The sequence below is a fragment of the Castor canadensis genome, chromosome 16, assembly GCF_047511655.1.
Source record: "Castor canadensis chromosome 16, mCasCan1.hap1v2, whole genome shotgun sequence".
Lineage (NCBI taxonomy): Eukaryota > Metazoa > Chordata > Mammalia > Rodentia > Castoridae > Castor > Castor canadensis.
In genome coordinates, this window is record NC_133401.1 from 76,575,571 (window position 1) to 76,588,143 (window position 12,573).

A 12,573-nucleotide genomic window follows, 5' to 3' on the forward strand; every position below is an offset into this window, starting at 1 on the left:
TGGTATTCAATGGCAGAACTGTTTGTTCCCCTCCATGTCATAATACTTGTCCCCTACAGTGCAGGACACTTAGTAGTCTTGGGTCACAGTCAGTCTGCTGGACCAAGTTGTGTTTGTAAAGTAACTACCCCCAGAACCAGTGCAGTGGGTTTTCTATGGGGTTCCAGAGATGGGAATATGCAGGGATTTCTGATCCCTGGCAAAGTCCAAATTAAGACAGTAGGGCCCTTCTCAAGGTGGCACCTGGTTATGGCACCCTGGGGGTTTACTGAGAGATGATGTGAGATCTTTTTCCAAAGCAACTGTAAGATTTCCAGGTTACTTACCTAAGTGTGCTGCAAGCTTGGAGGATTGTGATTGATGGAGTTTGCTGGGATTTCCTCTTTCCCCCTTACTTTGTAAAAGGGGGGACTCCTCTTCCCTTCACTGTGGAGTCAGAGTGGCAGATATTGGGGTATTTTTTTTCTATGCTATTGTCCCAGGTCTCTGAATCTTGCAAGGTTTCAGTCCCTCTCTTGCTGAGTTCCAGTGTTATTCTATGGTTACTCACCTCAAAATGCATCTATACACCTGTTACTTTGGTTCTTTTTTTATGGAGGAGGAGGAAGTGAGTGCTGGGCACTCGATTCAGCCATCTTGAAATCTTCTCAGAAAGTCTCGACAGAACTGTTCAGTCCATTTATGTCTCATGCACTCAAATGCATTACATGGTCTATGACTCTGTAATGAAACCATTGGTCCTTGGGGGCAATATTTGCTTTTAAGTTATGTAAAGATGTCCCAAGCTTCTGCTTTTCAAAGACTGTGTTTAGATTGGTAAAACATTCTCATTACTTCCCATTTCCAGGGGTCAATAAGCTTTTTTGGGGAAAAGAAATGCATGATGTTTGCTGAAATAGTCTGCTGTGGGATCTTTAGTAAGAATATGCACTACATGAGTCAGTGACAATTTTCTTCTTATCTGCTTTTTGAAAGTTGAAGTGGCCTTCCCAAGAGGACCAGGGATGAAGCTCCTAAGCCAGAGCTGTTGGTTCAGGCATTGAACACAAAGCAGACAAAAAGTAAGTTTGTAGGTGCCCGTGATAGGGCCTGGTATCCAAAGATGGGCTGAGCCATTGGAGTCTCTTTACTGAGAGCTTTGACCCATGAAATACCAAGGGCACTGAAGTTGTGAGGTTCTGACACAACAGGTGAAAAGCAGGCTTGTCAATGTCCCCAGGAGTTACTTAAGATGCCTCCTTACCACGCCATCTCCCAGATTTCAGTCCTGGAGATGCACAGCCCATTGCTCTGGGTTGGAAATTAGGCACTGGAATGGTATTTTAAACGAGCCCCCTGGTGAATCTCATGCATCTTGTCCAGGACCACATTTTGGATCTTTAAAAAAGCTAATTTTGTTTCTTGTAATTTTATTTCTTAAAAGAATTTCAAACTTAAATATTTCTTCCTTTCCTTCCTTCCTTCCTTCCTTCCTTCCTTCCTTCCTTCCTTCCTTCCTTCCTTCCTTCCTTTCTTCCTTCCTTCCTGCCTGCCTTTTTCTATGCTGAGAATCAAACCTAGTGCCATAAATATGCTAGGCAAATACCCTGGCACCAAGCTGAATTCCCAATTCCAGGAATAAGAACTTCTGTATACCTCTTCAACAGATTCAATAACTGTATGACTAAGCATTTTTTTTGCATTTACACACACTCTCTCTCTCCTCTCTCTTTCCTTATCTCCCTCTCTCTCCCACAGCCCTTTTCTGAACTATTTGAGGATAGTTTGCATATATCATCCCCTTTATTTCTAAATTTTTCAGTATTTAAATCCCCAGAGCAAGGCTATTCTCTTTCATAGTCAAAGTACAGTGCTTGAATTTGGGAAATTCAACATGGATGCAGAATTGTTATCTTATCATTAATACCACATCACCAGTTATCCTGACAATGTCCTTTATAAGGCTCTGGATCCTATCTAGGGTTAGTGATTTCACCTAATTTTCATGTTTCTTTAGAGTTCCAGGAACCAATTGAGAAACACCACTGTAAAGATGGCTGGTAAGGGAGGCAGGGTACAAAAACTCCCTGAAAATAGCTGCATCACAGGAATGGCAGGACCTCCTGTTGAGTGTCCCTGGGCCCCCCTTGGATAAGGACCAGCATATGCCCTACTGACCTCTGGAATGTTTCTGCCCAACCTTTATTTCCACTTAAGGTCTTGGCCTCCCCTACCTCTCTTGGCTTATTAATTGCTGGCATTTTTCCCTTATCGCCATGACTTGAGGCAAGCAAAGAAGTAATTATTATATGCAACTGAAGGGAAGGGAAAATGAGTGGAGAGGAAGAGAGTGGGAGAGGTAAGTAGTAAGACAGTAAACCAAGCTATCCTTCCTTTTCAAACCCACAAACTGCTAGGTGACCTTAGGCAAGTTATGTATTTCCAAGTGTTAGAGCTGACATAAAAATAAAACAGGCTCTTACTTTGTCCTGGGTTGGAGTGATGGATATAAGGGTCTTGGTGGCCATTGTTGTGGCCAAAGGAAGTATTTGGTTCTGTACCAGCAAGGATATCCATCTTCACATGAACGTTTGCATGAGTTTTTTTTTAAGAGTTGGTGATCTAGGTGCCGGTGATTCATGCCTGTAATCCTAGCTACTCAGGAGGTAGCAATCAGGAGGATCTTGGTTCGAAGTCAGCCCAGACAAATAGTTTGAGAGACCCTATCTCGAAAAAACCCATCACACACATGCACACAGAAAGGGCTGGTGGGGTGGCTCAAGGTATAGGCCCTAAGTTCAAACCCCAGTACCGCAAAAAAAAAAAAAAAAAAAAAAAAAAGTTGTGAAAGGAGGAACTCCATGCACATGACATTGGTGGGGCTGAAAAAAAAAATTCCCTGTTTAGAAATCTGATACAAAAGCAAGGTCATCATTTGCAATCAACAGTCTGCCTCACTGGCCTGACTCAGCTTCTATCTAGGCTCAGGGGAGGCTTCCAGGTCTCTGTGCCTGGAGGCCAGTCCTCTCCTGTGTGAAAACTGAAGCGAAAGGGGGGTCACCGTTGCTTCATGCTGGCACTGAGAGATGCCCAGAGAGTGGCTCCTTTCCTTGAAATCCAGAAACCTTATATTCCTATCGCGGCCTTCCTTCCACCACACCCCATCTCCGTTCTCCATCTAATCATGTTAAACAGTGAGCATTAGCTCCTTCAGGTTTCAAGGTCATCATGTTTATTGTTTTCTCTGCTTGGAATATTCTTTCCTGGCCTTTGCCTTCTTCAGTCCTACTTCTTCTATTCTCAACTTTGAACTTCTTTGGGAAGCTTTTGTGGACAGCCTTGCTGGGGCAGAGGTCCCTACTTGAAATCCCAGTGTCCCAGAAACTAGCCTAGCCTGTCACGATTACCCTGGACTGTCAGCTTGCTTGTGCTCCCCAGGAGACTTTCAGGTCTGAGATCAAGCGCTGTGTTTTCTTCACTGTCATGTTTCTGGCTAGTTGTCGACACCCAATAGGTGCTCAATAAATATTTACTGAATGAGTGAAAGAGAAACTTGCTCAGTGCTTCCAACAGTTGGACTTTAAAACCAGAAGGCTGAACTGTGTGGCAGCATCGTTTGTACTCCCGTCGGCCCCCTCTCCCCTGCTGCTGTCAAGGAAAGCTTGGAATGAGTGCATGAACTAGAAACCTGCAGTTTGTCTTCTACTTCTTCCTCACCTTCCCTAACTTAAGCACCCAGTTTTTTTTTTTTTTTTTGGTGGACTAGCTAAGGCTACCAAACCTCAGCTAGTCCATACCTAGGGTCATTCAGGTTCCATGTGTTCATTCCCCTTCTCAATGTCTTTGCCCTCATTGCTTTCTTGTTTGGTCAAAAAATTCCATTTCTCTTCAATCTTAGGTATCTACTTTGTTCTTAAAGCTTCTCATGACAGCATTTGACACTTCAACCTGTTTGACCTTTTGATTGTCCTGGATGGAGGAGTTCAATCTGGGTTCTTGGCTGTTATGTGGACACATTTAATGCTTCATTCTTTTATTCTCTTAATTCATGTTACTTTCTTGGCAAGGACTTCCTATTCTCTCTCTCTCTCTTTTTTTTTTTTTTTTTGGCCTCCTCTGTATATTGAAGTCCTACTTTTCCTTCAAGGCTTAGCTTAGATTCCTCCTCTAAGATTCTCTCTCTCTCTCTCTCTCTCTTTTTGCAGTACTGGGTTTTGAACTCAGGGCCTCACACTTGCTAGGCAGGTGCTGTACCACTTGAGACACTCTACCAACCCTTATATTGGGTATTTTTGAGATAGGGTCTTGTAAACTATTTGCCCAGACTGGCTTCAAACCCCAATCCTCCTTATCTCTGCCTCCTGAATAGCTAGGATTACAGGTGTGAGCCACCAGAGTCTGGTAACCTCCTCTAAGATCCTTAAGAGTAAAGATAGCTCCTTATTCTCTGAATTTGTTTAGTTTTCAAGTACAGATAGCATGCCTCAGTAGGAAGGGCAATGGGTTACCAAAAATTAAGAGATTCCTTATTTCTAGAGTAAGTAGGTAGAGAACAGGTAGAGTAGACAACGGTTATAATAATGGCCATGTTTGTCTAGTTACTAGGAACCAAGGCTGAGCATCTTCCCTGCTTTATTTCCCTAGTTCTTCATATAAGCTCTGTGGTGTAGGAGAAGTAGGTTCTTTGAAAACCCTCATTTTGCAGATAGTGAAGCTGAGGTGGTCTGATTTTCCCACACTCAAACTGTAAGGAAGTGGTGAATCCTGGGGGTCAACTTGAATCTACTCTGCTTCCCCCCAGAGGTTGGGATGACAACTGTGGTAACTGACCAAAGGAAGGAGCCCAATCTTGGGCATCTCTGCAAGGCCAGTGCAGCAGCACAATCTGTACTCCATCCGTCTTTTCAATGAATGAATGCTTTTTAATCAGTATTGAGGGACTGTGATCATCACTATCTTCTGTCATTGATATTGGTAAAAATACCCTGCATGAATGTGGACTTTTTATTTATTTAAATAGAAGCTGTACATGAATGATAAGAAGACAGTATAAGAGTGCATGGAATAAAAATAAAGTTTTGTTTCCTTGTAGTCAGGCTGTCTAGTATAATCCCTGAAGCAACTAATGGTAATGATTTCTTGTTTATCCTTCTGGAAAAATTCCATGTATAAATCAGCATATGTGAATATAGATTCCTTTAAAAAAAACCAGCCAAGTGAGATCCTTGTACACATTGCTTTTCATGTTGCTTTTGTTTCTTAGAAATGGATTCTGGGGAGCATTTCACTTCACACATGCAGATGTACCATATCCTCTTTAAGAGGAGCCTCGTATCTCTCAGAACTGACATGCCAGTCCTCCCCAGTGGGTAGCTGGTTGATTTAATAAACACTGTGCCCATATACACTTAGCTAATTTCTCTTATTTTGGTATTACAACACTGTAAGGATAGACTTGTACAAACTTTGCCCTCACAGTCAGTAATCTGTTTTCCTTACATGTAAACATGTACCCTTGTGGAGTAGTTCTGGGCAACCCTTCCCTTTTTAAAATGGAACAAAGAGGTTTTTAGGAATTTTTTGAAACAATGGGTTGGAGAACAGGGTTAGATTGGAAAGTTGTAAATATGGAAAGATTAGGGTGTCTCACTCATAAGTAAAAACCATAATTTAGTCTAAGAAAATCCCAAAAAATCTAGATGTTTCTCCACATGGACCATCTTGGTATTTTTGTTAAAATATCAGTTGCTTTTTTGGTGTCCCTGCTTTTTGGGAGGCCCTAGCTCAGTCTTAGTCTGCCTTCTGTGCTTGCTGGGAATGAGAAATGCTATAGCCAAAGAAGTGATGGATCCCAGGCCCTGGAACTGGCCAGGGTCAGCACTCAGAGAGGAGCTAAGCCTGAATTCACAGCCCTTGTCCCAGCTGCTGACTCTACAGAAGAAAAGACTCGTACCCAGAGAGGTGTCATCTCAACTCAGGTCTCCCAGTTCTCGTGCTGTTGTCTTTTAAAATAGGTTAAACCTAGGAAGTCTCCCATAAAGAAATGCAGCCTTAAACTTGATTTTTATTCACAAGTACAGACAGGTGTCACCTGCTCTAGATGAGTGGCAGGTTAAACGTCAGCGTCTGCTGTCCTGGAAGGATGCATCACTTGAGATGGAATTCTGATTTATAATGTCCCAATAGGAGATGTGGAGGACAGCAGTGAACAAGTCTGGGGGCCTAATGTGTGCTGACATTGTCTATCACTCAGACATCCTGATGGCCACACTGGTAGTCTGGAGGATATTAGATGATATTTCAAGCCTGCAGTGTGTTCTCTCGTGTTCTGTTAGCAATGTTGCAAGAACTCGCAGCCTCTGATCAAGGTGCTATTTGAGCCAGAAACATTTCCTGTTGAAAGAACCTTGTAAGTCAAAAGTCTCCAGAGAAGATGGCAGCCTTGGTGGCTTGTGTAAGCCCTTGGGGATGAGGAAATCCCTGGAAGCTCCTTGGCCTCTGCATGCAACCAAACCTCCTACTTATTTTTCTTTCATTCTGGTTCAAGTACAAGCACAGTGGTATTGTACTTAAGAGTAAGCTCAGGAATGAGGAATATTTAGATTCAAATTTTGGCTCCAGAACCTGCAACATTGTGACCTTGAGTGAGTTCATTAAATCTCAGTGTGTCATTAGCCTGGACCAGGCTCCCGGTTCTCTTGTGTTGCGAATGTGTGGACATGTAAAAATAACATTAAGAAGATTGAACTCTGATGATTTATTACTTCCCTTAAAAAGTGCAGAGAGAGACTTGAAACTTGAATTAAAGTGTGCTGGTTAAGAGCATGCTTCTGGAACCAGGGTACGTGTGTTTGCATTCAATCTGTGGCTCCTTCTGCCTTCCCACTGTGTGACCCTTGGCAGACTGCTTCACTGCTCTGTGGCCATTCTCAAGGGGAGTAACAGTGGAGCTCACAAGTTACTGTGATGATTGAATGAGAGGCACACTCAAGGTCACACAAACAAACCAATGACATGAGCTATGCACTATGGCTCTATGCAAAGTTTTTGCTTTGAAAGGCAAAGGTAGCTCCTCTGTTCCCCTCCAAACACAGTATGCCCTTCCTCCTTCCTACACTTTAATTGGTAAAACTATTTATGTAATAAAATTATACTCATATACCTGTGAAATTCACTCACACTCATTCAAAAAGTGTTTATTAAGTCTTTACTATGTGTCAATTACTGTTTTCGGCACTGGAGGAACATGGGTGAGTGAGCCAGACACAAATTCCTGTCCTTAGGAAGCTTGCCTTTTAGTGGAAGGAACAGATGACAACTAATGTACAAATAAGAAGGTGTGTAATGTGTTAGAAGGTTGTGAGTGTGAGATAAAATGGTGGAGTTGATCAGAAAGAAAAGAACTGAAGCATGTGTGCTATTTAAAACAGGGGCAACTCTGTGAGGTGAAGGCGGGAGCCACGGGAACAGCTGAGAGGAGAGCTCCAAGGAACAGCTCCGAGACTTTGTCACCTGGTGGAAAGGGAAGAGGGTAGTGGTTGAAAATGAGGTCCCAGAGCTGAGGGGTGAGGTGAGGGGCAGATTCCACTGGGCTGTGTAGTGGAAGGGTTTTCATTCTTGGTCTGAATAAAAGCAGGTTCCACAGGAGATTCTTAAGTGGAAGACTGACAAGATCTGTATATGATGGGTGAATGTCAGCATCTCTCCAAAATTTGTATTTTATAAGTGAATCCCCAATGTGATTATAGATGGAGGTGGGGCCTTTGGGAAGTAAGTCATGAGAACTTGTTCTCTCTCTCTTTCTCTCTCTCTCTCTCTTTCCCCCTTTCTCACTCACCAACTCACCTATCTGTCTCTCTCTCTCATCTTTCTCTTTGTCTCAGACCCAGGGAAAAAGACTGAGAAGAGGGCCCTCACCAGAACCCAAGCATGGTGGGACACTGATCTCAGGCTTCTATCCTTCAGAACTGTGAGAAATAAATATTTTATTAAGCCACCAATATACTACTCTATTGTATTCTGTTATCGCAGCCTGAGATGCCTGAGACAATATGACAGCTTAAGACACCAAGTTTTCAAGTGAAAAAAGTCAAAGTGTAGACTTGTGTATCACATTCTGGAAAGTGACACCTCTAGAAAACCTAGTGCCTACTCTAGAGTACAGAGTGAGTGGGATACTGTGTATGCTTTTGTCTGTTTTCATCTTTTAAGCTTGTTTCATTCTTTGCAGGGTTGGGGATTGAGCTCAGGGCCTTGCACGTGCCAAGCAGGTGGCTCTACCACTGAGTTATACCTCCAGTTCCTTACTCTTCTCAAAATTTTGAACCATGTGAATATGTTATCTATTCAAAAGTAAAGTATTAGCCAGATGTGGTGGTGCACACCTGTAATCCCTACTGCTGTGGAAGTTCATATAAGAGGATAGCAAATTCAAGGCCAGCCCGAACAATTTGGTGGGACATCGTCTGAAATAAAGTAAATAAGGCTGGGGATGTGTGGCTCAGTGGCTCAGTGGTACAGTATTTGCCTAGCATGTGAGAGGCCCTGAGGCTGATCCCTAGTCTCTCTCTCTCTCTCTCTCTCTCTCTCTCTCATCAAGCCAAATGAAAAAGTTAATATTTTTCCCCCTTCTGTCACCTAGTCCTACTTCCTGAGAAAAACCAGGGCTGTATGTCTTTTCACACCTTTTTCTGTGGTCAAACTTGAGGGTACAAAACATATAAACACATCTACATTTTCTTCTTAAAACCAAGAAATAAGTAAGAAATGAGATTATGTGACACTCCTTCGTCCGCAGCTTGTTTTCTGCTCTTGTGTAGCTAGACACTATAGCCATACCCCAGGCCAAAAAGATCGACCATTTGTCATTCTTAGGTTTTCTGTAGCACGCACTAGGGTAACATGTTGTAGTTTATGTGACAGCCCCTGGCTTGACGCACACAGTAAGCTGTTTCTAGTGCAGCGTCTTTGTGTGTACACGTGCATGCACTCTGACAGTGCAGCGACAGGCGTCTTTATTCGTGATAATAAGCCTTTTACACGATTGCGATTGCAGATGCTCGGGTTTGGGAGTTGGTGGGGCCGGAGCAGGCCATTAGCTTTCCCGTGCGTGAAGTCACATAGTGGACCGAATGCAGAACTGGGTTTTAGTCCAGCTCAGCCACAAACCCACTGTTGTGTAACTTTGGGCAAGTCCACCCTTCTCTCTGGGCCTCAGTCCTTCCCTCTGTCACAGGGAGAATTGGACCAGATGGTCTCAAAGGGTCTTTCCATGACTACAACTTTTAAGAGATTCCGTGTTCCACAATTTTGCTTCATTCACTGTCTTTTCTTTCCTCCTCTCCCTCCTCCTCCCACTCTTGTCCATCCTCCTCTTCGTCCTCCTCCATTCTCTCCTCTTCCTCCCCCACTCATACTCTTCCTTCCCCTCCTTCTTTTTCCCTTTTGTCCCTTGAGATAGGATCTCACTAACTAGTGGCCTGGAACTTGCAATGTATCCCAGGCTGGCCTTGAACTCAAGATCCAACCACCTTGTCACTGTGTCCAGCCACATTTGCTATTATTTCTTGAGTTCTAAGTACAGAGAAGGCTCTTAATACATTCATTGATCTAAAGCCTGAATGGCTTCTCTGCTGAAGGGCACGTGGCCTGATTAGCAGCTGTGCAAGAAAGCGCCTATGCTTTTTTTCCTCCTCCTCCTACCTCTTAGATATCTTTGCCCGTGACCTTTACATCTTGTAACCACATTACTGATCTTCATGTGATGTGTGTTTCACTGTCAATGTGTCTTTTACATATTGGGCGAGGACTCTAATCTTAGCGCTATCACTGACTACCTGTTTGGCCTCAGGCAGGTTGCCTGAGCCTAGTTCCTCCTATATAAATAGGAAGGGAAGTGCAATACTGACCATGCAGATGTGCTCTGAGGCAAATGATCTAAGAGGCTTTGTGTGAATTGCCCAGAAAAGTGCCCAGTGGACAGTAAGTGCTCCATAAATGGCTGCAATTGTGGTTTGCCCGGGTAGCATTCAAATGTGATGGTCATTTTAATTCTACCAGTGTGTTGGTATCTGTTAGATGTGAAACACTGGCCTAAGTGTCGAGGGGATTCAAAGCTGTGTGATCAGTGTGCTCCATTCTAGCAGTTCATCTCGAATTTTAGAACCATCTGTATTGGAATGGAACTTCATCATCATGGGTGACTAGATTGTAACAAGTCATGTTTCTTGCCTTCTCCTCTTGGGTAGTTACTGGCCTGAAGCACACACAGAGGGAACAAAGAGTGTTATGCACTTGACTTATTTCCTCTGTTTTTCTTATTCTAAATGTCCTAACCATTTATTGGGAGGTAACCTTGGAACTTGGGGTGGGTTGAAATAGAGGAGGAGGAAAGGGTGGGGGCAGCTGAAGGCTGATTTACTTTTGTTTCCTTCAGAGTTTCTGAGAGTCAACTCTTGGTCAAATTCTGTTGATGCAGGAATGCCTGGAACATGGTTGGTGTGCAGATAAAGAAATGCAAAAATAATCAGGAGGCAGAGATCAGGAGGATCTCGATTTGAGGCTAGCCCGGGCAGAACAGTTCACGCCACCCTACCTCAAAAATAGCCAGCATAAAAAAGGGGTGGTGGAGTAGCTCAAGTGGGAGAGTGCCTGCCTAGCAAGGTGAGGTCCTGAGTTCAAATCCCAATACTGCCTTCCCCCCACAAAAAAAGAAATGCAAAGAATTGTTCAACTCAGAAAAGCAAATCAATTAGGGCTCCTTTTTTTCAGAGTATTAAAAAATTTAATTTCAATAAGTGAAAACAAACATTAAAAACAAATACACATATATTTTCTTGATATAGAGTAGATATAAAGTATGACGTGAATAACTTTAAACATGCAGTGGGAATGAAATGAAAGTAGAGTCTTTATATTCAATTGTAGCAAAGTTTTTGTTTGCTAAATTTTGAATATAATAACCATATGATATTTTTATGTAACCCTCGTGGTAAGTACAAAGAATACATTTCTAATAGAGATCCAATGACAAAGAAAAAGAAATCAAAGCATATCATATCAGTAAAAAATAAAAGATAGAGCAAGACAGCAAGATTGAAAGGGAAGTAACTACTCCCTCTTATATTTTTGAGATAGGGCCTCACTTTCATTTTGCCCAGCCCGGCCTTGAAATTTGATCCTCCTGATCTCTGCCTCCTGAGTAGTTAGGATTACAGGTGAGTGTCACCAGTGCCCAGCAACACTCTTGACTGGCACATTAATGACAATTACTCAAATGCTGCATAAAATTAAGCCACCTGAAAAATTACTATATATATATATATGTTTATAATACACTCATCAATCCAGTTCTAAATCAAAGTATAAATAGCCAATCAACTGACTTAAGGCAGAACAAATGAAACTGAAACACATTGCTTTAACACAACTTACAGAAGAATGGCACCTTACAGAAGTATGCACTTAGTTTCCTCTTACTGAACTGTTGTTTAAATCAGGTTGTTGCTAGTATCCAATTTATTGGCTTACACAATGGGCCTGCCACAGGTTCCCATGCAGCTGAGTTTACAGGCAGACAACAGAACGAGAAGCAGGAAGCTTCTCAGGGGTAAGAATTAGAAATACAGTGACTCAAGAGGTAGGGTGCCTGCCTAGCAAGCACAAGTCCCTGAATTCAAACCCCAGTACTGCCAAGAAAAAAAAAAGAATACATAGTCCACAGTTCTTGAGGAGTGATACACAAAACTCTTATATCATCTAGAATATTCCCTTTGATTGTGTGGTCTGGAGCATTCTGCACAAATTTACAAAAACGATGATTAGAAGCCACAGACTAGGTGGCCATGCGTGTTGTTAGGCCCAAGGGTCTCTTCCATCCTTGTCAAGGGGGGTGCTAACCTTCTCTCCTTTCATGCAACACCAATTAGGGCTCCCTACATGTGAGTCACAGAAGACCAAAGCCAACTGGCTTAAATAACAGACAATTCATTGCTTCCTGTCACTAAGATCTCAGGTATGGCTGGATCCAGGCACTCCAGTGACCTTAGTGAGAGCTTTCTTTGGTATTATTTTCATTTTCAGTTCTTAGAAGGGGCTCTCAAGCAGCTCTAGACTTCCTTTTAGGGCTGCCAAATGCCTATGGCAGCTGCAGGCCCCACATTCGTCCATAACATCACTTGCAGGGGTGGTGGGGAAGGCTGTCTTCTGGAGTCATTTCACAAACCTCAGGATTGCTCACCGGCCTCTCTTAGGTCATGGGCCCTTTCTGGAACCCCATCAATGTTCAGAAGAATGGAGTAAGCCGATCAGTGCTCACCTTTGGGAGCGAGAGTTGGATCAATTCCACCCAGAATATAGGGTTGAACACAGCAGAGTGGTAACTTCTGAGTGTTAGGAAGGCGAGTGGGTACTGGGCAGTCAGGACATTGGAACTGTCTACCAGAGTAATCAACCACCTATTTCTGAGCATCCAACACGCGAATCAACTCTTTAATCCTAATAAAAGCCCTCTGGGGCACCACTAATTTTTTTTCAATCTTCAGGTTGAATAAACAGGCAGAACAGGATCAAACAGGTGGTCTACTTGGTAGCCAT

At 42.9% G+C, this 12,573-nt stretch overlaps 1 pseudogene; it reads right to left on the reverse strand.

Moving 5' to 3' along the window:
* Positions 1–11,786: 11,786 nt before the first annotated feature.
* On the reverse strand, positions 11,787–11,899 carry LOC141418390 (U6atac minor spliceosomal RNA; annotated as a pseudogene).
* Positions 11,900–12,573: the final 674 nt, after the last annotated feature.